The sequence below is a fragment of the Macaca mulatta genome, chromosome 13 (genome assembly GCF_049350105.2).
Source record: "Macaca mulatta isolate MMU2019108-1 chromosome 13, T2T-MMU8v2.0, whole genome shotgun sequence".
Classification (NCBI taxonomy): domain Eukaryota; kingdom Metazoa; phylum Chordata; class Mammalia; order Primates; family Cercopithecidae; genus Macaca; species Macaca mulatta.
The window spans coordinates 57,247,051-57,270,749 of NC_133418.1; the positions used below are offsets into that span (position 1 = coordinate 57,247,051).

Sequence of the window (23,699 nt, forward strand, 5' to 3'; positions counted from 1 at the left end):
TGAAATGTCTCTGACACTAAAATAACATTTTTATTTAGTCAAGACACTAAAAGCAATTAGAGGCCAGTGTTGATTGCTCACTTGCTAATGTTCAATTTTTAAATCAAAGTTGTTTTGGACTTACTATTGTATGAGCTCCCCAAACATCCATAGTCACTTTATTTGCATTTTACATGCATTCAAAATAACTACTTACTTTCTCCCTTTAAAAAAATGATTGAAGAAACATTTGCCTCAAGATGAAAAACATTACACTGCAAAGCAATCTGTTATAGCTGAATGATGGTTCCCTTGATATAATGGTTCTTAATGAAAATTGCGAGGAATTTTCTACTCTATAAGCTTTAAGAGGCTTGGGTGTGGAGGATATGGGTCCCCCACTGCAGCAATAAGAAAAACACAGGCCTTCCAGATATGCCCATCTTGAGAGGTGATGACATGTGCTTGTTCTTGAGTCCTCAAAGTTTGTTCCCTAATTATTTTAGATATTCTCTCCTTAGTAATTGTTTTGAATGTTCTCCTCCCTCTGAAATAAGAGGAAAAGTCACTTTCATACAAAATACACAGTGTTGCAAAAGGATAGGACTATAGCAATCTCCCAACAATTAGAGACTGAACCACGTAAACCAAAAAGCTCAAAGCTTATTAGTCATTATTGACATTATTTTTAAAGTTTTCAAGTGCAAGCACTAATTAAAAGGATAAGATTCTAACTATTTTTTTTATGAACAAGTGTAACTCTTTATTAAGATAGAATTGTTCTTATTCAAGAAATAGATTAAAATGGTTAAGCACAATTAAATGGCTCCAAAAGTCTTACAATGAAAACAACAGTCCTGCCAGTTGTTCTTTCCAGAGGCAAGCACTTTTCATTCTCTTAGTTTTTCCTTCTGTTAGTTACCTTCATGGGGTTTTCCAAATTGTTACTTTTTTAGTTTTTCAAGTGAATGCATATATTAATACATAAAAATTTTAAAAGCCTCTTCAGTTTATAATGCATCCTAACAGTCCCCTGCCCCATCCCTCCTAATTCTCCAGAGCAATGACTTCTAACTCTTCCAGCAATGTCCTCTGTTTTTTTCCTCACATAACTACTTAGTCATTTCTTGATTATTTTATACATTATATAGTGATTTCTGGATATGACAGGTGAAGATTTAGCTCTTACACCATCACTATCTTCACTTCCTCCCATATTGTCCCAAAGTGGTTACCATATTTCGGGGCTAAGCAGTCACCACATCATTATGACTGTGTATGTATTGCTCCTTGTTGAGAAAAACAGCATATTATGCTCTTCCTATCCTGTACTTCTTTCTGCCCTAGAATTAATGATTGCCTAACCAACCCTTCCCCCTTATTTTTTTACTTTTGCTTTATCTTCAATGAACTTCTTTCCAAATGCCCCAAATTTGGCAATAACTTATTATTTTTAAGGGAAGGGATCTCACTAAGGTAGCCAGGCTTGTCTGGAACTCTTGGGCTCAAGCCATCCTCTTGCTGAGCCTCCTGAGTAGCTGGGACTACAGGCATGGGCCATTCCACCCAGCTAACCTATTAATATTTTTACTGTTTCTTTTTAAAGTCAGCTCCATAGCTGGAATATTGTCTGGATCTATGTCATTCTCTGGTTTGTGTACTCCTTCACTTTGCTGGAGTATTTTCTCCAATAGCTTCTCAAAAAAGGGTACATGGAGGTAACCCCTGAGTCTTTGCTTGTCTAAAACTGTATTTTACCTTCACCCTTGCTTATTTGGGTGAATATAGATTTATCAGTTGAAAATAACTTTCTAGAATTCTGAAGGCACGGTTCCATTGTTTTCAGATTCCTTTTCAAGACAGGGTCTCTTCTGTCCCCCAGGCCGGAGTGCAGTGGCACAACTACCGCTCACTGCAGCCTTGGACTCATGGGCTCCATTGATCCTTCCATCTCGGCTCCCTGAGTAGACGGGAATACAGGTGTGCGCCACAATGCCCAGCTAATTTTTGTGTTTTTTGTAGAGACGGGGCCCCACCATGCTGCCCAAGCTGGTCTCAAGTGATCCATCTGCCTTGGCCTCCCAAAGTGCTAGGATTACAGGTGTGAGCCACTGGGCCCAGCTAGTTTTTCTTTTATTCTCTCTCTACTTCCTTCATTTCTCAAAGGCATCTCAAACTCAGTGGGCCCAAAACCAAAATCAAACTCCATCAGAATATCCTGCTACTTACAACTTTAAAATATATCTTAAATCACAAGTTCTTACTACATGCAACCCTTTGGTTCAAGCAACCATCATCCCTCACTTGAACTTAGAATTGGTTTTCCTGCTTCTGTATTTTTTTAAATTATAGAATATTTCAAATAAACCATGTGTGGTTTTATTCTTTTTACTACACAAAAAGAATGAAGATGTGCCAGGTGTGGTGGCTCACGCCCATAATCCTAGCACTTTGGGAAGCTGAGGTGGGCGAATCACTTGAGGTCAGGAGTTTGAGACCAGCCTTACCAACATGATGAAATCCCATCTCTACCAAAAACACAAAATACAAAAATTTATCTGGGCATGGTGGCATGCACCTAGTCCCAGCTACTTGGGAGCCTGAGGCAGGAGAATTGCTTGAATTTGGGAAGGCGGAGGTTGCAGTGAGCTGAGATTGCACCACTGCACTCCAGCCTGGGCAACAAGAGCGAAACTGTCTAAATATATATATATATATGTGTGTGTGTGTGTGTGTGTGTGTGTGTGTGTGTGTATGGAGCACTTACATATTTAAACATGGAATTGCTTTAAGTGTTTGGCATTCGCTGTTCCCATGCATGCCAGCAGCTTCTTACTGCAAACACCTGGGACTTACTATAGAGCAGCTGGAGTACGTTCTGCCCACACACAGGACAGGGAGCTGACAACCAAGGAGAGAGAGGAATCAATACTCCAGTTTTCTCCCCTCCATTTCCCTGTATCTCAGCAGTATGGAACTTGTTACCAGTGAGAACCTGCTCGCTGACTTTAAACTGGTTTTCTTACCTTCTCAGTTCAGTTTCTCCATACCTCAACCGATGGTTTCTGGTATGACCTAGCAAATAAACTGCTTTCACTGAAATTTCAGTCTTGGAATCTACTTTGGGTTTCCCAATCTAAGACAGAAACATACTCATTTTCCCATCCCTGGACTTCCAGGTTGTTTTCAATTTTCACTGTTACAAACAAGGCTGCAACATTTATCTACAAACCTCTGGATATACACGTAGGAAGCTTTTGGTATTTCCACTAGTGAAACTGCTCAGTTGAAGGGTATGTGGATCTTCATCTTTAATAAATATTACCAACATTTGAAAAGCCCGACAATGTCAAGGACTGGCAAGAGTGTCACATGTGATGGGTGTGGAAAGGCAACTCACTGTAGCAGGTGCTGGGGACTCAGTCGGGGTCTTGGAGAAGCACTTATTTATAGCAAGAATGTTTCATAAGTGGTGTCTGATAGAGTCAAGTGGGGAATAAAAACAAGTGGCTTAGAAATAATTATAGATCTAAAGTCAACAAAATACTTTTTTTCTAATGTAAAAATACATACTTTTTTGAGAGGGAGGGGGAACAATTTAAACCAGAAAACACCTTCATATTAATCATTCTTCTCATATACTTCAAATCTGTACTTAATGCCTTTCTCCTCTTGAACATCAGAGAGAACACCTAGGTATTCTGGTAGAAGTTTATATTTCTCCAAATCAACTTCTGGAAGAAAGGTGTCACTTTCAAAGTCTTGCATGATCCTTGTCACAAATAGTTTAAGATGGCCTGGGTGATTCACGGCTTCCTTATAAACAGAACTGCCACCAACTATCCAAATCATGTCTACTTTATTTACTAATTCTGGTTGTTCAGTAAGTTTTAAGGCATCATCCAGACTTCTGGCAAGAAAATGAGCTCCTTGTGGAGGTTCCTTGAGTTCTCTGCTGAGAACTAAATTAATTCTACCCTTTAAAGGTCAATTCTTCTCAGGAATGGAGAACCAAGTCTTCTTACCCATAATCACCAGATTCTGTTTACCTTCTACTGAAGAGTTTGTGGTCATTCTCTGGAAATATCTGAATTCATTCCTGAGCAGCGGCCAGGGCAGGTCCCCGTTCTTGCCGATGCCCATGTTCTGGGACACAGCGACGATGCAGTTTAGCGAACGAACCATGACAGCAGCTGGAGCACCTCCGAGCCCACTCGTTAAAACAGAACGCGCGGTCAAGATTGGCGCGAAATTGTCAGATTCTAACCATTTAATTAAGTTTGATGAGTTATAGAATTTGTGAGAATAGTAAGCAAATATTTGCCTGGGTTACATCGTCAAAGGCATCAGATGAAGAGCTATTTCAATTTAAGGCATGTTTCTCAATAAATGCTTCATTTGCCCAAGCCAGAACTTTCAATTCTTATCCAATGTTATATATAGTTGTCTAGATGAATCTTTGAATTACTACGAAACTATTAATAACTGTTCACAATGCACATTGGATATCTACCTTGTACCTAAAGGCCATGATAATGATGGTAGAAATAAAAATGAATGAAATGGTCCCACATTCAAAGACGTACTATGCAGTAAAGGAAACAGATGTAAAACAAGCAAGCAAACACCATACAGTGTACAAATCATACTTGTATCTGTACAAAAATAGCCCAGAGGAAGGAATGACAATTTTTTTTTTTTTTTTCTGTAGAAGTCAAGGAAAAGGTAAACCTAAGCAGAATCTTTTTTTTTTTTTTTGAGATGGAGTCTTGCTGTGTCGCCAGGCTGGAGTGCAGTGGTGCGATCTCGGCTCACTACAACCTCTGCCTCCTGGGTTCAAGCAATTCTTCTGCCTCAGCCTCATGAGTAGCTGGGATTACAGGCACGCAGCAATTTTTGTGTTTTTAAAAGAGATGGGGTTTCACCATGTTGGCCAGGAGGGTCTTGAACTCCTGACCTTGTGATCCACCCACCTCGGCCTCCCAAAGTGCTGGGATTACAGGCATGAGCAAATCTTAAAATATTAATAGAAGCATGCTAAGAGTCACAAAAGGAAGATGATTTGTACATAGGAAATAATATTTAGGAGAGCATTAAAGAATGAAACACCAGAGAGAGAAAAAGGGAAGACAGAGATATAAAACTTCAAACAGCTTTGTGTAGTTAGAACGCAGGCAGCAAGAAGAGGGAGATGAGGCTGGCCATGCTGTCAGGAACTAAATCATGCAAAGCCTTTTGTGCAATACAAAGAAACTTGGCTTTCATTCTCTGGGCAATGGTGAACCATGAAAAAAGTTTGTGATTTAAAAAAGATTACTCTAGAGGCACTTTGGAGGCTGGATTAGGGATTTCAAGGGAGAGAGATTAGAATCAGGAAAGCTCTATGGGTGGTCATTATATAGTCCAAATGAAAGACAATGTGGATCTTAACTAGGGAAGTGAAGAGAGAGTGAATAAAATAAATATGAAAACTACTAGAAAGGAAGACTTGATTGATTGAATTTGGAGTCAGAAAGAGGAATGGAAGACTTTGAGCCTCAGCAAAGAACCTCGGTATAGCATTTAAGGAAGGGTGGCGTTCACAAATGCAGAGGTTAGAGGCAGTCTTGAAATTGTTTTTAATTACTCATTAGCAGATATGATCATTGTTCTCAACTCATACTCAGATTCCAGAGATAGGGAAGCGGCATGTTCCATCATACACCACTGCACTTGGCAGATTCCTGGGAAAACAATCAGTAACTCCCCTGTAGGCCCTATGAGAACAGCTCAGAAGCTACAGTCAACAGAGTTGGGCCAGAGCTGTCCCTACCTAAAACAACCAGTAGGGATGAAAAAAATTCAGTAAGTCGTTTGGTTGTTTGGTCTACATGACACTGCCCCCTACTATCTCTGAACCTGAAAGGAAGTCCTACATGCACACAAGCACACACAGAGACACACACAAACACATCAGAAGAACCAGAGGAGTATTACCACGGATATAATTGGATATTTTGACTGTAAATGCCATGTCCATGGAAACGAAGATGATCTCAGTACTGGGGAACCTACTCATCTCAAAAGCAAACATTTGTTTCAGATATGTTCTGAAATGCCAATATTTGTTAGAGGAGAATTTGCTTCTGGATATTTCTGTAATTTCTGCCTTTGCTGCTGTTGCTGTTGTTCCAAAAATCTTAGGCTTTTGCAATACAATTAATCCCTGAAAATAAGAATATGGATACCTAGCTATCACAGATATTGTGATGAGTTCTATATAACTTACCTCATTTAATCCCCACAATGACCTACAGATATATACTGACACTATCCTTTTTTTTTTTTTTTTTTTTTTTTTTTTTTTGAGATGGAGTCTGGCTGTGTTGCCCAGGCTGGAGTGCAGTGGCACGATCTCGGCTCACTGCAAGCTCTGCCTCCTGGGTTCATGCCATTCTCCTGCCTCAGCCTCCCAAGTAGCTGGGACTATAGGCGCCCACCACCATGCCCGGCTAATTTTTTGTATATTTAGTAGAGACGGGGTTTCACCGTGTTATCCAGGATGCTCTTGATCTCCTGACCTCGTGATCCGCCCACCTCAGCCTCCCAAAGTGCTGGGATTACAGGCGTGAGCCACCACGCCCGGCCTATCCTAAATTTTTAGATAAAGAAACAGAAGCACAGAGAGGTTAAATGACTTGCTCAAGGTCACACAGATAGTAAATGTACAGACAGGGTTCAACCCCAAGGAGTCTGGCTGCTTATCCAAAAGATCTTATCCAAATGCACTTCCCATGTTCAATTTATTTGGATTTACCATTGGACCATATTTCCTTGGACACAAGATTACAACTCAACCATTTCAATTATTGCCATCACTTTGTCATTTACAAGCTCAAAGTGCAAATCTGTAGTCACGTGATCCCATGCAAATTTCAGAAAGCCTGAAATGATGAGATCACACACCCAGGCTGATGACTTTACATTGAGATCCAGCTAAACTGCATGAATTATCAAGACTAAAATTAGGACTCTTACATCTTATCTAACACCTGCCTCTCTCTGTGCTAAAATATATTATAATTAGCTGCTTTTCCTGGGAGAAATTGTAAAACTGAATGCAATTAAACAAAAGGAGAGACAGCAGATTGTACAGCAAAACAAAACAAAACAAAAAGTACTTAGAAAGCCAAGATGGATGCATATTCAAAGGTAGCAATTTCAGAGGCAAGGCAGACTTTTCTTATTTTGCAGTAATGTTCTGAATGGCAAAGAGCATGGCCTTTGGCACATGCTAGGGACTCCATGTTTGTTCACTGCTACGCACACTGGGATTGAATTAGGACTTTGGCAGGGCAGCCATTCTCTGGCTGTGGTTGCACATTCATTGAGGACCCCAATAAGCAGGTGATTTATGCCATCCAGTCCTCACACCCAAGTGGAGCCCAGTGGAAAGATCCCTCAAGTGCCACATGTGAGTCCTGGATGCTTGTAGAGGCTCTTGTGCTAGCTAAAGTTGTGGGATGTGGTTCCAGTTGCTCGACTTCTCTTGGTATAGCTTTTCTCGCACTGAAATGACAGGAAAATGATCCCTGCCCTATTTTCCTCAGGAGAATACAGTAAGACTCAGAAAGGGCTAAAAACAAATAGGCTACTTTATTCAAGTTTTGCTAATGAAATGCCTAGAATACAACTATTTGTAGAAATAGGTTCCCAAGTGGTTGAAAAGGCAATGAGCAAAATTCTAGGGGAAGACCTCATTGCTTAAGACAAAGACATCACGTTTCCCAAACAGGATGTAGGAACTGCCACTGTACAAAAGGTAGGTCAAAAATAAAACCCACCAACAAACAAACAAACAAACCCATGGTCCAGTCACTAACCATGAAAAGGTTGGTAAGTGCATCAGAGGAGATTAATCCTTAACTGGAGAAAAATAATAATCAAGGTATATGTGTACCACAAAGCATTGTAGCTGGGAAAAAGAGACCTTGGGAAGGAGAAACAGGAAGGAGAAACAGGAAGAAGAAAAGTAACACTAAGTGTTAGTCTCATACTACAACATGTCAGCCCAAGATACTATGGGCTGTTTTATTGAACAGTGCAAAGCTGCTTTAATTTAGCAGTGTTTATTTGGAAAGGTTTGCTATTTGGAAATGTGCAGTATACCACATTTGCTGATGTGTTTTTTGGCTGTACCTGGAGGTGTGCTGTAGGCTGACCAATGTCCAGGTGTGAAAATTCATGTTAGCCATATGTATGCACTGTGGATTTATTACTTTGCACTTTTCTTGCCCCCCTAATTGAAATAGTAAATTGACTATACTCAAAGCTTGACTAGTCCCCCAGACGTTAGTGTTACAAATTAATGATTAGAAATATAACTCCCTGTATACCTCTTTCTGCCATCGCATCTTTCAAATGCAGAGTCAGTATGGAATAAGAATCAGTGAAATGTAACCTGACATTGAACTTGAAACCAAACACATTGACAAAACAAAAGAACACAAGCAGAAAAAAAAGAAAGGGGAATTTTGAAAATCATCTTCCTAAGGCATTCTGAATCTGCAACCATCTATTTTTCCAGATTAACAAATCTTGGTCGCTTCTAGGTGTTTTGAACTAGATTACTGACTGGCCATCTGTGGCAGGCCCACTCCTGGATGTCATGCCCCTGTTAATGAAATTTGGGCGTGCGCTCGTAAACAGACCTGGTGAATGGTAGATGTCAGCCATTGCGCGATGGGCAATCATCAATCATCCATTGTCAGTTATTTCTGTCCCAGTGAGTAAGCCTTTATTTAAAGCATAAAGTAAGAATGTTGCCAGACCACAGGAACAAGCCCTGAGCTGTTTGCAGGTGCTGCTATTCACAGCTGCCAATTAAACCCCTGACATTTCCATATTGGCCATGAAGCACAGCATATGCTTTTGACATACCAATTCTTTAAAAAAAAAAAAACCACCAATCTCAGATTATCAATACGTGCCTTTTTCTTTTTCCATGGTTACTACATGAAACTTTTTAAAATAGGAGGAAGGAGAATCAGAAAAATTTCTAGTGAACTGAATTATTAAGATCTGTACATAATATTCTTTCTTGTAGGAAAATGGGAAAATGGCTGGCATTTCTGATGTGGGAATTCTTTCCTGATGCCTAAATCTACAAAGCAAAGTCTCCTATCAGGACTTTAACATGAAAAAATATTTGTCTTGCCTTTTTACTTATATTTTTTTCTTTTTGATTCTAAAATAGTAATACGATTTTAATGTAATCTGGTACCATTAAAACTAGATATTGCAATTTTGATGATGATTCTGTGTCTTTCATTGAGATGCAAAATGATTATAGTTTGCAAGTGTGCCTTGTATTTAAATAATTTCATGAAATTTGCAGAGACTTTAATTTATTTAGTCTCAAATGTAAGTACATGAAAGGGTATGTTCCTATGCAAAGGGTGTGTTCCTATGTGTTACATTATGGCTTTACATTCACATATTTCCAGGTTGGATGATAAAAGCATCCAGCCACTCTCGGAGCATCATAGGCATAGTGGATGCATTCACTGATAAGCATTATAAATAGGCAGGGGACGGGGAGAAGAGCCTACATGCACCTTTCAGGAATATTTCTCTGTTTTTAGTTGATTTTCCATTTTTTCTAGCTATGGGTAGCTCTTGATAAGAAATGAATTACGGTGACAATCATGAAAATTTTAACTAAATCATTCTTTCTGGTTAGTCTTTAGAAAATAAAGACATGTTCTATGTAGTTTCCTATTGTTTTGCCAACAGTTGTATCAAAATCATCTGTGAGTAAGTATGAGTCTCTGTTTTCGAGGTTGAGCAACGGACCTTGATATGGGACTACCACCCTCTTCTTTCCCCATCCTCTGTCCATAGAGCTGAGCTAAACAGAGTTACTTCCACATTTTCTTGAAATCCCTAAATCCCGCTACTCTCAGGGACATTCACTGAGGAAAGCAAAGTTGACACGCTAGGATTTCTTTCAAATAAACTTAGCTGATGACTGTAGCAGGTGAGCTTTTTTTTTCCCCACAGTGATAATTTTACATTGTTTTCCTGCTTCTGAGAGGAGGAAAACATTGCCATCTTCTTTGAGAGATGCTCAGTAGCATTTCCTCTTTAAAAAGGGAGAAAATTTGTTATTGCCATCTACATAATGAAAGAGCACTTAAAAGAGCTGTCTTTTTTTTTTTTTTTTTTTTTTTTTAAGAGGCAGCGTCTCTCTATGTTGCCCAGGCTGGAGTGCAGTGACTAGTCACAGGTGCAATAACAGCTCATCACAGTCTCCAACTCCTGGTCTCACGTGATCCTCCTGCCTCAGCTTACGTAGTAGTGGAGACAGCAGGTATGTGTCTGGCTAAAAGAGCTATCTTTTAATAAAAATGTTTTTCCTCTGTAAATTAATTTTGTCATAAGAGCTGCCCTACCAACCTAAGGTATGGGGAAGATCTGAACAAGAGTGAACATTTTAGCATTATAGGAAGATGCAACGGCTTGCAATGGCCTTGAGCCCTTGGGCTACGTGAACACTTACCATTGAACAGAGCTGAGGATGCTGAGCTGTTGTGGCATTGGCTTTAGGCTGTTCATTTGTGATAATGTCTGCCCACAGGCTTTGTGATACAAAATGAAAGGAAAGGGCTGGATTTGCCTCCCTGATGTTCTGTGCCTAACTAGCACCCTATGGGCCGCTTATCTCCAGTTGATTCCAGGTCTTCCAAGTGCCCCTGGTTGTAGTCATAATGATAATAATAGTGATGAGGACAATGATCACGATAACAATAATAATGGAAGCCATCATTATGGCAGGCAGCTTTGGATTGTAGTTGAGAGTGCAGATTCTGTAGCAAGCCTGACTGGTTTTAATCTTGCCTCTGCCAATTACAAGCCATGTGACCCTTGTCAAGTTACTTAATCCATTTGTTCTTCAGTTGCTTTCTCTGTGAAACAGAGGTAGTAATAGCAACTACCTCATTGGTACATCGAATGCTTAGAGCAGTACCTGGGACATACTTCAGGAAGTGCTAGAGGAGTGTTAGATAAAACAAATGAGTGTTCCTAGTATATCTGCACAAGAGATTTCATTTAATTCTAATGCATTTTTTGCTATACACACACACACACACACACACACACATACATATATATATGTATGTGTGGCAGGGTGGCTGCAGCCTGCCCCTTTATATATATGTGTGTGTGTGTGTGTGTGTGTGTGTGTCTGTGTGTGTATATATATATATAGAGAGAGAGAGACAGAGAGAGAAAGAGAGAGAGAGAGAGAGAGAGTGAGTTATTCCAATTTTTCAGGTGGGGGAATTGAGGCTGTATGAGGTTAAGTAATTATCCCAAGGCTGCCAGCCAGCAATTTGCCAAATGGTGATTTTAACCTGGGTTAGTGTAATTTCAAAACCCATGCTCTTTCCATCTTCAGGCTTCCTATCCTATGCAGTCATTTCACAACCGTACACCAATGATCAAAAAAAAAGTGGCAAGGGGTTGAAGGAAGTAGAATCAGAAACCTCAGAGAATGTAAGAATTTTAGTGTAAGGGCATCAGGAAATCCTTTAAGGACAGGGGGAGATAAACACTTTCCCAAGGTCAGAAGCCCAGTAGTCACCACACTTACAGATCCTGAGTTAATTCATTCATTCATCTGACAGATACGTGTGTTCCTCATATTTCCACAAAAGTGGTTGGCAACCTCGTGTGTAGCCATTTAGTAAGAGCGTGTATTCTATGTAACTTTGTCAAAGAAAGAGGTCCAGGAAAGCCATAGGAAAATATATTGATGAGAAGATGCCAGGACTTTCCTGGTGATTGAATCGGATTAGTAAGTTCTGGGGCTGCTGCTTCTCCCCTGCTTGGATCTCTGAAGGCAGAGAAGGCAGGGCATGGAATGAGGGAAGGGCTGGCCGTCCCGAGGCTAGGTGTCATCAGCACATACAAGTTGTCTTTATTGAGGCTAACTGGTATTGGTTTTGGCACTCTTAATGTGGTGATGTTATGTTTCCAATGTTTCCAAGTTCCAAAGACATAGGTCTTTTATTTCCTTTCTGCCTACTAAGATTATTTAGGCTCCACACATGCAAAGCAGAGTATTATGTAATAAATTAATCATATCAGAGCAAAGTAGCTACTGAAAAATTGCCAAACACCATAAACATTGGTCAAAATGGAGTTCAACCATTTGCACAGAGAATAATTGAACCTATGGATTCACTCAAGGTAACTAAGCAACTTTTCATTATGAATTATAAAGCTTTTCAAACATAAAATGATATCTGAGAGGAGTGCATTACCTAAAAGGTTTCGATAAGCAATGAAGGGAGCTTTAAAATATGCAGCAGGGATCAATCACTCAGCTGTATGGTGTTACTTATACTTTGTGGCATCACCTACATTCCTTGATAAACAATGTCCCATAACCTCTGAGCATTCCGATTATTTTCATCAGCACCCCAACATAAGAAGGGACAAAAATGTCAGATGATGTTTTATTTACTAATATAAAGCAAGTTCTAGTGGAAGTAGACGTTCTATGACAAAATGGAGGTATATGAAGCACATTTCCCAGCATCAAAAATGATTCACATTGTTCAAAAAAAGATATAAAGCCTGCCGTTCATGATGAATTTTAATTGGAAATGTCGCTCATCATGAGCATGAATTTCTTCCGTTTGGAAGATGACATGTCCTGCTTCTACAACTGAAGAGAAGCTGGCTTTCCCTGAAAAAATGAGAAGTTGAAACAGACTTTTTGACATCCAAAAAGAAAATAGAAATACCTTCTAGTTATCTTGGTGTCATCTGCCAAAGCAAGTATTCAGATGTTTCTTAAAGTCATCATTTTGTGTAAGACATTTTCATCAGTTACATGAGAAATCAAGCCCAGCATTCTGACTCAGATATGAGGCAGTTCTGCCTTCCTGTACCTGTTAATGAAAAAACAGAAAAAACGAAATGAGAGCTTCAATTCCAAAAATAACTTGATGGTAGGGAAGCATCCCTCACTTGGAATTAGCTTTGGACTTCTGCCCAAGATGCTGCAGGATAGGATATAAAGGAGCAGAGAAGAAAGGATCACTGACAATTATACAGTCTCTTTTCTTTAATAAAAGAGGGCCTGGAATGTGGTCCGTCAATGTTGATGGATGCTAGGTAGAGGAGAAAGGGAACTATAAAAGGTCAGGTAAAGTGAATTTGAAACTGGTGAGGTACACGAAGACCACAAAGGTTAAAAAACAAAGTTGGACCAGGCTCAGTGGCTCACACCTGTAATCCCAGCACTTTGGAAGGCCAAGGTGGGTACATCATTTGAGGTCAGGAGTTGGAGATCAGCCAGGCCAATATGGTGAAACCCCATCTCTATTAAAAATACAAAAACAATTAGCCAGGTGTAGTGGCGCACACTTGTAGTCCCAGCTACTCAGGAGGCTGAGGCACAAGAATCACTTGAACCTGGGAGGCAGAGGCTACAGTGAGCCAAGATCGCACCACTGCACTCCAGCCTGGGCGATGCACTTTTTTGAGACAGAGTAAGACTCTGTCTCAAAAAAAAAAAAACAAAACAACAACAACAGCGAAAAAAACCCCACCAACAACGAAGTTGGATATATGAAAACATAGTTTCATGGCCCCATGTCATTTGCATAAAGAAAATCACTTACCAACCTTAATGTGATTTGGGAAATGATTTGGTTTGGTAAGGTTTAAACTAGTGCGATGGACATCCATCCCATGCTTGGGGAGGTGAACTACTTCTCTGGACTAGGAGGAACAGGGTGGCTGCAGCCTGCCACTTTGGAACTCAATATCAAAACATCAATTTGCATGATGGAATCTTGGCCAGCTTGCTTTGTGGGGGCGGTCCAAAGTGGTGGGTGCTCTACAGATACACAAATTGATTACTTCAATTACTAAGATCAATTTTCCAGAATAGAGTGAAGTCTATGGAAATGTTTCTCAAAAGGTCATTTAAAATGAGCTTAAATGACCCACTAGGCCCTGCATCGATAATAGCACCTAACCGCACATGTAACTCTCCCTCTCCTGTATCTTTGCCTACAGGAGATCTGAGGCTCAAAGCACCCAGCTGGAACCTGGTAAAACAACCACCAAATTGCATTGCTCCCTCTGCTCTCATGAATCTCTCCATAAGCTCACATGATTCAGCTCTTAGTTCAAACTAGGGTTTGCTCCTATAAGTAAAAGTTCATATGTTTTTAGGTTTCTAAAAAATTAAATAGGTGTTATTTTAATTGTGGTTCTCCTTTTTCAAATGGCCCGCCATATTTGTTTTTTTGCAAATGTTGTGTGTCGTGTAAACACACGGACCATTCTCCATTCAAAGATGATATACATTTATATACAACACAGTTATCCACGTGTATAATGTCTCTTGCACAAACACGCAAAAATATAAGAGGGCTCCTTGCCCTCTTAAAATTTGTTCAGATGGTCGGGTGCAGTGGCTCATGCCTGTAATCCCAGCACTTTGGGAGGCCGAGGTGGGCAGATCACCTGAGGTCAGGAGTTTGAAACCAGCCTGGCCAACATGGTGAAACCCCGTCTCTACTAAAAACACAAAAATTAGCCGGGTGTGGTGGTGGGTGCCTGTAATCCCAGCTACTCGGGAGGCTGAGGTGGGAAAATTGCTTGGACCTTGGAGGCAGAGGTTGCAGTGAGCCAAGATCATGCCATGGCACTCCAGCCTTGGCGACAGAGTGAGACTCCATCTAAAAAAAAAAAAAAAAAAAAAAAAAAAAAAAAAATCCTTTCAGATTGCTTAGATGATTTTCTTTACATGTTTTCAACCTACCTAACGGCAAACCTCACTTCATTCTACACTAGTCTAATTAATTTGACAGGACTGGAACCTTGTTCTTCCTGTTCACACTTCTTATTCATCTCTTCAGAATGCCCTGTAGAGAGGATGGAGTACAATAAAGCAGTCTTTACCAAATGCCTCAATGCTGAATGCCCTTTTAGGCTGATACGGCACAATACCGGCAGTGAGGAGATCTGACTTTAGGGCAGCTTAAGAAAAATGCCATTTTCTAGAATATCATGTATTGAAAGTGGTCTTGAAGAAGAGAACAATGTCCATTTCCCCTGCAGTTTTGCTGTGGGCTCGGGGGACTCCAATTTACCCCTACCGTATCTGAAATCTTTGCTAAAGAAATGACAGAGGCAGCATAGTTTGCAAAATAAGCCCTCAATCCTCAATGGCAAATGCGGAGATAATTTCAGGATTTTTAAGCACTGAAAGCGTAACCTGAAACATATCAGATATTTTGTAAAGGGGTGGGTTGAAATGCAGAATTGACAAATATAAAGGTAAAGAGCTTTTCTTTTTTTGGTTGACTTTGAAAATTTCCTCAAGAGAGTGAACTTGTGATAGGGGGCAAAGATTCTCACGAGGTTGGTACAGGTGGGTAATTAAAAAAATAAGAGTGAATTTATCTGCATACATTATTTAAATACCTAAAGCTTTTCTCTGCTTTAATGATAAATTACGATCAGTAAAATCTGTTGGCTGCCTTCAAGCTAACTAATGGATCGCTAATCAGCAACAGTCGAATCATCCTAGCTGAAGTGGAATAAATATCTCCAAAGATGCTGCAGCTCATCTTTACAGTCTAAACCTGTAAAGATGCTTGCATGTATTTCTGGGTTCTTTTACTACATGTGTGTATATGGATATACACACTCTGTGTGCACTTGCATGCATTAAAAACCTATCCTTTGGCACCTTCTTTTCTGCCCTTGACGGCTCTATCCCCCTTGGTCTGTTGTATAAGAAAGATCATTCCTGGAACTAATTAATCCTTAAAGAGATCAGCTGATACATCTCATTGTTAGCAATACATTTTTAATTGTTCATTTTACTCAAGCACCATTTGAACACAAGTCAATTTGCAATTTCATTAGAGAACCAAAAAGGCCTGGGGTCTATTCCTGTTTTTCCTTTTTTTTTTTTTTTTAAAGAAAAGGATAAAAAGCAGGCAAAATTTCTGAAGGATGTTAATCCTCTAATTAATTTTATGTATCAAGCAAGAATTAATGTGTGCTGCTGTTTGAGCAGAGGTCTTTTTGCCAAGAAGTGCATTTTGTCATACCTTCCCCTCCAGAGAAACGTCTTTACAAGCTTTGCAGCCAAATACCCTGGCAACTAATGACTAGCTTTGGAGCAACATTCACAGACCATTTGCTTTGATGACATTTGGAGGCTTTGCTCCCCTCATCCCAATTCTATTGTAAATAGAGTACACATGCCGTACAGCCTTTGAAAACTAATCAATACAGTAAGATTTGTCAGGTTGCAGCTGACTAGTATCACATCTTTTAACTCTTTTCTTAGCTGACTTGTACACATTTTTAAGTCAAACCTTATGAAGGGAGTTGGGTAGATCATCCTTTCCATATTTACAGGCTCCCTGCTGTGACATGGATCTTTCTTCTATATTTTAACATCAAAAGCTTATAATCTGTGTAAGTGAACCTTCCATAAAACTAAAATTATATGGTCATCATACATAATCTGATGATTGATTACAGCTGTCACAAAGTCACAAATTGTGACTGTTTACTACAGTTGCACCATGAAAATTATTGCATACTTTAAAAAAATCCATTTAGAGAGAATAAACAGCTTCTATTCATAGGTTGCAGAACCAAAGCATACATGTTTTCTTTGTGACTTTTGACTCTCTTAGAATCAATGTTAAAACCTACTTAGGTCTGATTTTTCATTTCAGTGTCTTTGTGTAATGTGCCTCCACCATACCTCATCTAATTTAATAAGATGCAAGCTAAGGAAGTACTTAAGTTACTTATCAAGGGTTTTAGATGACACATTATTATTGTATTCAAAAGTCAATATTTGCTAATCATGTTAGTACAGGAACTGTTCCAGGCCTACAATTCTTAAATTGCAGAGATATTTAAGATTAATTAAACCTATCTCCCCATCCTCTCTCTCCACTTCTATGAAGTAAATCAATGACATCCTAAACAAGCCCAGAGAGCCAGAGCTTCCAGTCTGAAGTCCACCTACATCTTTTAAGCCTCTGTTTGCTTCAGTCCTCAGGAGTTGAGTTTTGCCATTTCTCCACTGTTTGGGGAATATTTGCGTGTTATGAGAGCAAAGTTCAAAAATTCACTTGATGTAATTAGAGAGGAGTGACCAGTCCTGGGCATACAGCATGGACTCCATTGCTTTTTTAAGTCAGGAGAATATTGAAATAATAGATGGCCTGATTTCTTTTTTCTGTTTGTATGACAACTTCTGGGTAAATCTGTGGCAGGCAAAGTTGAAAAGTCACCTTCCGTTTCTGAAACTGGGCATGATGAGAACAGGTGACTAGATCCAAACTCTGGCAGGTTATGCTCTTATGTCGTTGTTCCAGTGATATCCTGACCCCTCTTTTATATAAACCATGGAGCAGAGAGAGTCAACTGTTTAAATGCCAAGATTCCTTTCACTTTTGAACAGTACATTCATTGTAAAAGAACCATTTCTGATCTAATGTTATGTACAGAGCCCAGGACTTGACTGAGATTAAGTGACAAATGAGTTTGACATCTTATTAACATGTATTAACTAGGAGAAAACTGAGAAACTGATGACTTATAGCAGCTGCTAGTTCAGTTCCCTCAGGGAGAAAAAACTAGTGCATTAACCCAATATGCCACCGAGGATATATTTACAAGTAGTTAGTGAAAACAATAATGCTATGCAAACTGGATATCTGGAACACGAATCAATATAGACCAGCTAATTAGGTTATAAATGCATTGATTTTATTTTGAATATGTCCTCAAATAGAGTCTGTGAGAAGCATACTGAAATGGGGCTTTTACACTGAGAAAAGCAACAATCAGATTATTCTCTGGCACTCTCCAATCAATCCAGAAGGGTTTGGTAAAATACTCTGATGCATATTCTATATAATCACAATGACACGTCCTATTAATATTCCAATTACTGTTGAACTATTAGCAATGCCTGAGTCTGGTATCTTAGAGCCTCATAGTGGTAAGCCGGGAAACTCATGTCATCTTTTGTATTCATTCAATTTAAAATGAGACAATTTTCCCTTTAAAGGATTTTTATTAAACATTATTTTATGCATGGATTTAACATCCTAATTGATTTAGGTGGACTCTCAGAATGAGTTGCTCACTCTTTTTGTTCTTTTCTTCACTGAAAGAGGTCAGCAGCTCTGATCTTATTTATCAATTTAAATGCCAATTTTTAGCATGGTGAGTTATTATTAAAATAATAGTTATTCATGTTCACAAAAGATTCTATTCACATTGTAAAAGCCAGGAATCTAATAATTTAATAAACTAGTCTAGAGCAAGAAAGGGCCAGAGTTGTCAACCTCATCTTGGAACACATAAAAATCATAAAATCAGAGAAATGAAAGGGACTTTACAAAAAGCACTGAGATGTTTCCGCTCCTCTGAATATTTTCTCAACCTAAATTTTGCTCATTTTTACTTTAAAACTCACTATACATAGGGATCTATCCAATATCACAGATAAAATGCTGTTTGTAAGAAAAATATAAAACTAATTGAAAAAGTCAAAATTGGGTATTATATTCATATTCATATATATATGAATATGAATATATATATATGTTTGGCCTTTTAGAAGGTTTGCTTTATCTTAAATTTAGTTAAATAGGGTTGTGTGATGTGATGATATGGTCTCGATTCATTTTTCTTATCTTACATTTGCAGTGGCTTCTCCCCATGAATATCATGGATATGGTACTCAGTGCTGGTGCCTTGACACAGGATGGATGAAGTGGAGTTAGAAAGAGGTGCCTAGATTTGAAGGTACAGTCTAAATGATTAATAATTTGAACTTGAGATATAGCGAAAAGAGAGAAATCAAGGATGATACTGGAGTTCTGGCTTGAGCAACTGAGTAGATGGCCATTTCCAAAGATGGAAAATACTAGGGCGATAGGGTTGAGTTTGTGGAGTATTGATGTAATAAAGAGTTCTCTTTGGACATAGGTAATTTTGACATGCCCAAGTGGAGGTGTCGAGATCACATCTAGATTATTAGATGTGATCTAGTTCGTTATTGGAATCTGAGTAAGCTCAGCAGTAAGGTCTTGACTAGTCTTGTCAACTTGAGCATTGTCAGCTTCTAGGTGGTATTTTAAACTATGGAAATGGATGAGCTCCCCCAAGGCATGAGTGCAGAAAGAGAAGAGGGCCAGGAAAGCACCCTGCTGAGTCACCATTTAAAAAGATAAGCAGTAAGCATTTGTGTAGAGATCAGAGAGTCTGCTCCAGAACACTGGAGCAAATGATCCAAGATGAGATATAAAGGGCCTTCCTTTTCTCATACCCTAAACTATATTAAATTGAGACATTTGTTTGTGAGGGATTGCTTCATTGTTCTTTTTTTTTTTTTCTTAATGAAGCTTTCACTTTGAAAAGCTAAGCAATTGATTTGAAAATGAGTATAATAAAATATTTAAAAGAGGCAGGGGGACCTGCTACTCTCACTGCTGCCTCAGGGCTTTTGCAATTGCTGTTCCTTCTGTCTGGGATACTCCACCCTCAGAAGTCATATGACTCGCTCCTCATGTTCTTCTGGGGTCCATGCAAATGTCACCCTTTCAATGAGGACTTTACTGACCACCTTATTTAGAATAGTAACCCCATCACAATCTATCCCCCTGTCTCTGCTTGATTTTTCTCTATAGAATGTATCACCATGTGATATACACTTACTTGTTTATTTGTGTATTTCTGTCTCCTATCACTAGAATGTAAGCCCCATGAGGGCAAGGATTTTGTTTTGTTTTTCTGCTGTGACCAGAATATTCAGAAAAATGCTTGACACACAATAGGTGCCTAATAACTATTTGAAAAAAAATGAACCAGCAAAGGTTCATTTTTGATGAAAAAAATATTTTTTTAAATAAAAAGAATAACCAGCCGGGCGCAGTGGCTCATGCCTGTAATCTCAGCACTTCGGGAGGCCAAGGTGGGTGGATCACCTGAGGTCGGGGGTTCAAGACTAGCCTGACCAACATGGAGAAACCTCGTCTCTACTAAAAACACAAAATTAGCTGGGCGTGGTGGTGCATGCCTGTAGTCCTAGCTACTCGGGAGACTGAGGCAGGAGAATTGCTTGAACCCAGGAGGCGGAGGTTGTGGTGAGCCAAGATCATATCATTGCACTCCAGCCTGGGCAACAAGAACAAAACTCCATCTCAAAAAAAGAAAAAAAAAGAATAACCAATGAAATAGGAGGAAAACCTGGAGGTACTTCAGAAGCCAAAAGAAAAAAGGGACAGAGGTATCAAATACGTTGAATGCTTCTACAGAGCCCAATGAGATGAGAAAGCAACGTGATTTGACTCTCAGATTTGCCACCATGAGAGTCATTGCTGGCCTTGATGAGAGCAATTCCAGAGTAGTGGTGGGAGCAGGAGTCAGAGTGATTACGGCTGAAGAAAGAGTGGGAGGTGAGGGAGAAGAAACTGTCAGTAGGTAATCAACCTGAGAAATTTTGTTGTGAAGAAAAGCAGACATACAAGGCTGTAGCTGAAGGGGACTATGAGACCAAGGGAGGGTGTGTTATTAATGTTTTATCTGGATTTTTAAAATGGTGTATTGATTATCATCTGCCACAGTAATGCTGCTTAAAAAACATCCACAAGGCCAGGCACCGTGGCTCACACCTGTAATCCCAGCACTTTGGGAGGGCAAGACCAGAGGGTTGCTTGAACCCAGGAGGTAGAGGCTGTGGTGAGCTGTGATTATGCCACTGCACTCCAGCCTGGCGACAGAGCAAGAACCTGTATTTTTAAAAAGTAATTAATTAATTAAAAATCCATAAAAATCTTAGCAGCATTGGACAGCACACATTCATTTATTCTCTGCCTGGAGTCATAAGCTAGGTGGCTGTGCTCCATGCCTGAATTTTGGCTGGTTGTTGGTTGATCTAGGCTGTCCTCAACTGGGATGACTGGGATGACTTAAGCATGGTTCACATCCCTCATTCTCTAGCAGGCTAGTCTAAGCGTGTTCTCATTGTGACGTTTGGAGCATGATACATAAACAGAAACAGGTAAGTCTTCCTGAGCCCTAGGTTCAGAACAGGCACACTGCCACTTTCTCCTCATTCTGTTGACCAAAGCAAGTCAGGAGCCCAAACTAGAGTCAAAGGAAGGTGTGATATGTATTGTGAAATATTGGTCTTCCTCCCATTTCCTGACATACAATCCCTAAAATTCTTAGAATCTCTAGCTGATGTCTTTTTGTATGCTAATGATGGCTGGGAGCCCCTAGGCAGCTTCAGGATAAGGACTGTCACTGGAAAGACCAAGGCAGATTAGAGGGTTGGAACTTTCAGCCCATACTGGCAACTCTGGGAAGAGAAGAGAGGTTGAAGGTTAAGTGGATCACCAATGGCCAATGATGTAATCAATCACGCTCATGTAACAAAGCCTCCATAAAAACCTAAAAAATCAGAGTTTGGATGAGCTTCCAGATAGCTCATGTGGAGTTTCCTGGAGGGTATTGGGCCAGGAGAGGGCATGGAAGCTCCAGGCTGCTTCCCCTTACCTCACCCTATGCATCTCTCCATCTGTATTTTTTGTAATAATATTTATAATAAATCAGTTAACGAGTTTCCCTGAGTTCTGTGAGCCACGCTAGCAAATTAATCAAGCCCACGCTAGCAAATTAATCAAGCCCAAAGAACCCTGTTTTATAACCAGTTGGTCACAAATGCATAGGTAAAATATCTTGGGGCTTGTAATTGGCATTCAAAGTGTGTGGGGGCAGTAGTCAGTCTTGGGAACTGAGCCCTCAACCCTTGGAGATGCTATCTCCAAGGAGATAGTGTCAGAATTGAACTGGAGGACACCCAACTGGTGTCCACTGCAGAACCGATCAGTTGCTTGCTGGTGGGGAGAAATCCCCACACATCTGGTGTCAGAAGTGTGTTGTGAGAGGATAGTGAGAGAAAGATGGTTTTTTGTTTTTGTTTTTTTTGTTTTTTGTTTTTTTTTAGTTAGGAGGTATTTCAATTACTATTGCAATGAAATAAACTATCCCAAAACTCAGCAACATGAAATAATCATTTGATTATGCTTATAATTTCTTTGGGTCAAGAACTCAGACAGGGCACAGTGGGGTTGGCTTGCCTCTCTGCTCCATGATATCTGCAGCCTGAGCTGGGAAGATGCAAAGGCTATTGGCTGGAATCACCTAGAGGCATTTTTAGTTATGTGTGACAGTGATGTTGGTGGTCAGCTGGAATTATAGCTGGGGCTGTTGGCACATCCATGAGTGTGTGGCTTCTTGTGAGTGAGGCTTTCTCACAGCTTGGCGACCTCAGAATATTTGGACTTCTTTTTGTCGTCGTCGTTTGTTTTGGGTTTTTTTTGAGATGGAGTCTCGCTCTGTCACCCAGGCTGGAGTGCAGTGGCATGATCTTGGCTGACTGCCACCTCTGCCTCCCAGGTTCAAGTGATTCTCCTGCCTCACCCTCCCTAGTAGCTGGGACTACAGGCGCGTTCCACCACGCCTGGCTAATTTTTTGTATTTTTAGTAGAGATGGGGTTTCACCATGTTAGCCAGGATGGTCTCGATCTCCTGACCTCGTGATCCACTCTCCTCAGCCTCCCAAAGTGCTGGGATTACAGGCGTGAGCCACCTCACCCAGCCTTGGACTTCTTAAATGGCAGCTCAGGGCTCAAAAGGCTAGTGTCCTGGTGAACCAGGCCAAATGTCACCTTTTATGACCTGTCACACTGTATCACTTCTTACACATTCTATTGGCTACAAACTGTAGAGGAGAAAAAGTTCCTTTTCTCACCCATTGCAAGGGTCATGGCTGACACCCCTATAACAAAAGACAAATAAACAAGAGAAAAACATACAGATATATTTAATATAAGTTTTATGTTACATGGGAGCCTCCAGAGAGGAAGACCCAAAGACCCAGTGAAAACAGTGGACAGTCATGTAGAAATATGATTGGAAGACAAAAGGATGTGATCTAATGGCAATAAACTGGGCGAGGTGGGGTGAGACCTTAGCAAAGCCTTTTTCATTCAGACTCTTCTTGACTTCCCTGTGTGATATTTCTTTTCTCCAGGTGAAGGTCAGGACACCTGTCACAGGAGGGTCTTCAGGGGAGAAAGGGTCAGAGAATGACCTTCCTATGTTTTATGTCCTGCTTTATGGAAGGAGGAGTGAGGGGAATTTCAGTTTCCGTGACTTGCTTCAAAAGAAAGGGGACAGGAGCAGGTCAGAGAAACCTTCCTGCTTCTGCAGATTTTGTCAATTTCCTTAAGCATAAAATACTTAGTATGCCAAGGTGCCATATTTTGGGGGTAGCATTTCCTGCACACCACCAGAAAGAACCAATTATCAAGCCTGCTCCAGATTCAAGTACAGGGGAATTGCATTCTGCTGCTTGGCTGGAAAGTGGTAAGTTTAAGAAGAGGTGGGCACAGACACACGTGCAACTGTGAGAGAAGATCCAGCAGTTTACTTGGTAATACTTTTTGGCGGCCTGTAAACCTAGTTGTACTTCACTGGATGTTGCTCTTCCCTGTCTAGTCATTCTACTTGAGAGCAGTTGACAAAGACTAGAAGGCTCTTTACCCCCCACCCCCTACCCAAAAAAAAGTATTTTTCACATGAGACTGGAGCCTTTACAA

At 40.1% G+C, this 23,699-nt stretch overlaps 1 long non-coding RNA gene and 1 pseudogene across 1 annotated transcript in view; one reads left to right on the plus strand and one right to left on the minus strand.

Annotated features, from left to right (window-relative positions):
* Window positions 1-3,513: 3,513 nt before the first annotated feature.
* Window positions 3,514-4,250, minus strand: LOC698071 (dihydrofolate reductase pseudogene; annotated as a pseudogene).
* Window positions 4,251-10,193: 5,943 nt separating this feature from the next.
* The window catches only part of LOC144333598 (uncharacterized), a 39,624-nt gene continuing 26,118 nt past the window's right edge, over window positions 10,194-23,699 (plus strand). The window contains exons 1-2 of the long non-coding RNA XR_013402442.1: window positions 10,194-10,330; window positions 18,739-18,837. This is a non-coding gene — a long non-coding RNA (uncharacterized LOC144333598). The remainder of the gene's footprint in view (window positions 10,331-18,738; window positions 18,838-23,699) is intronic.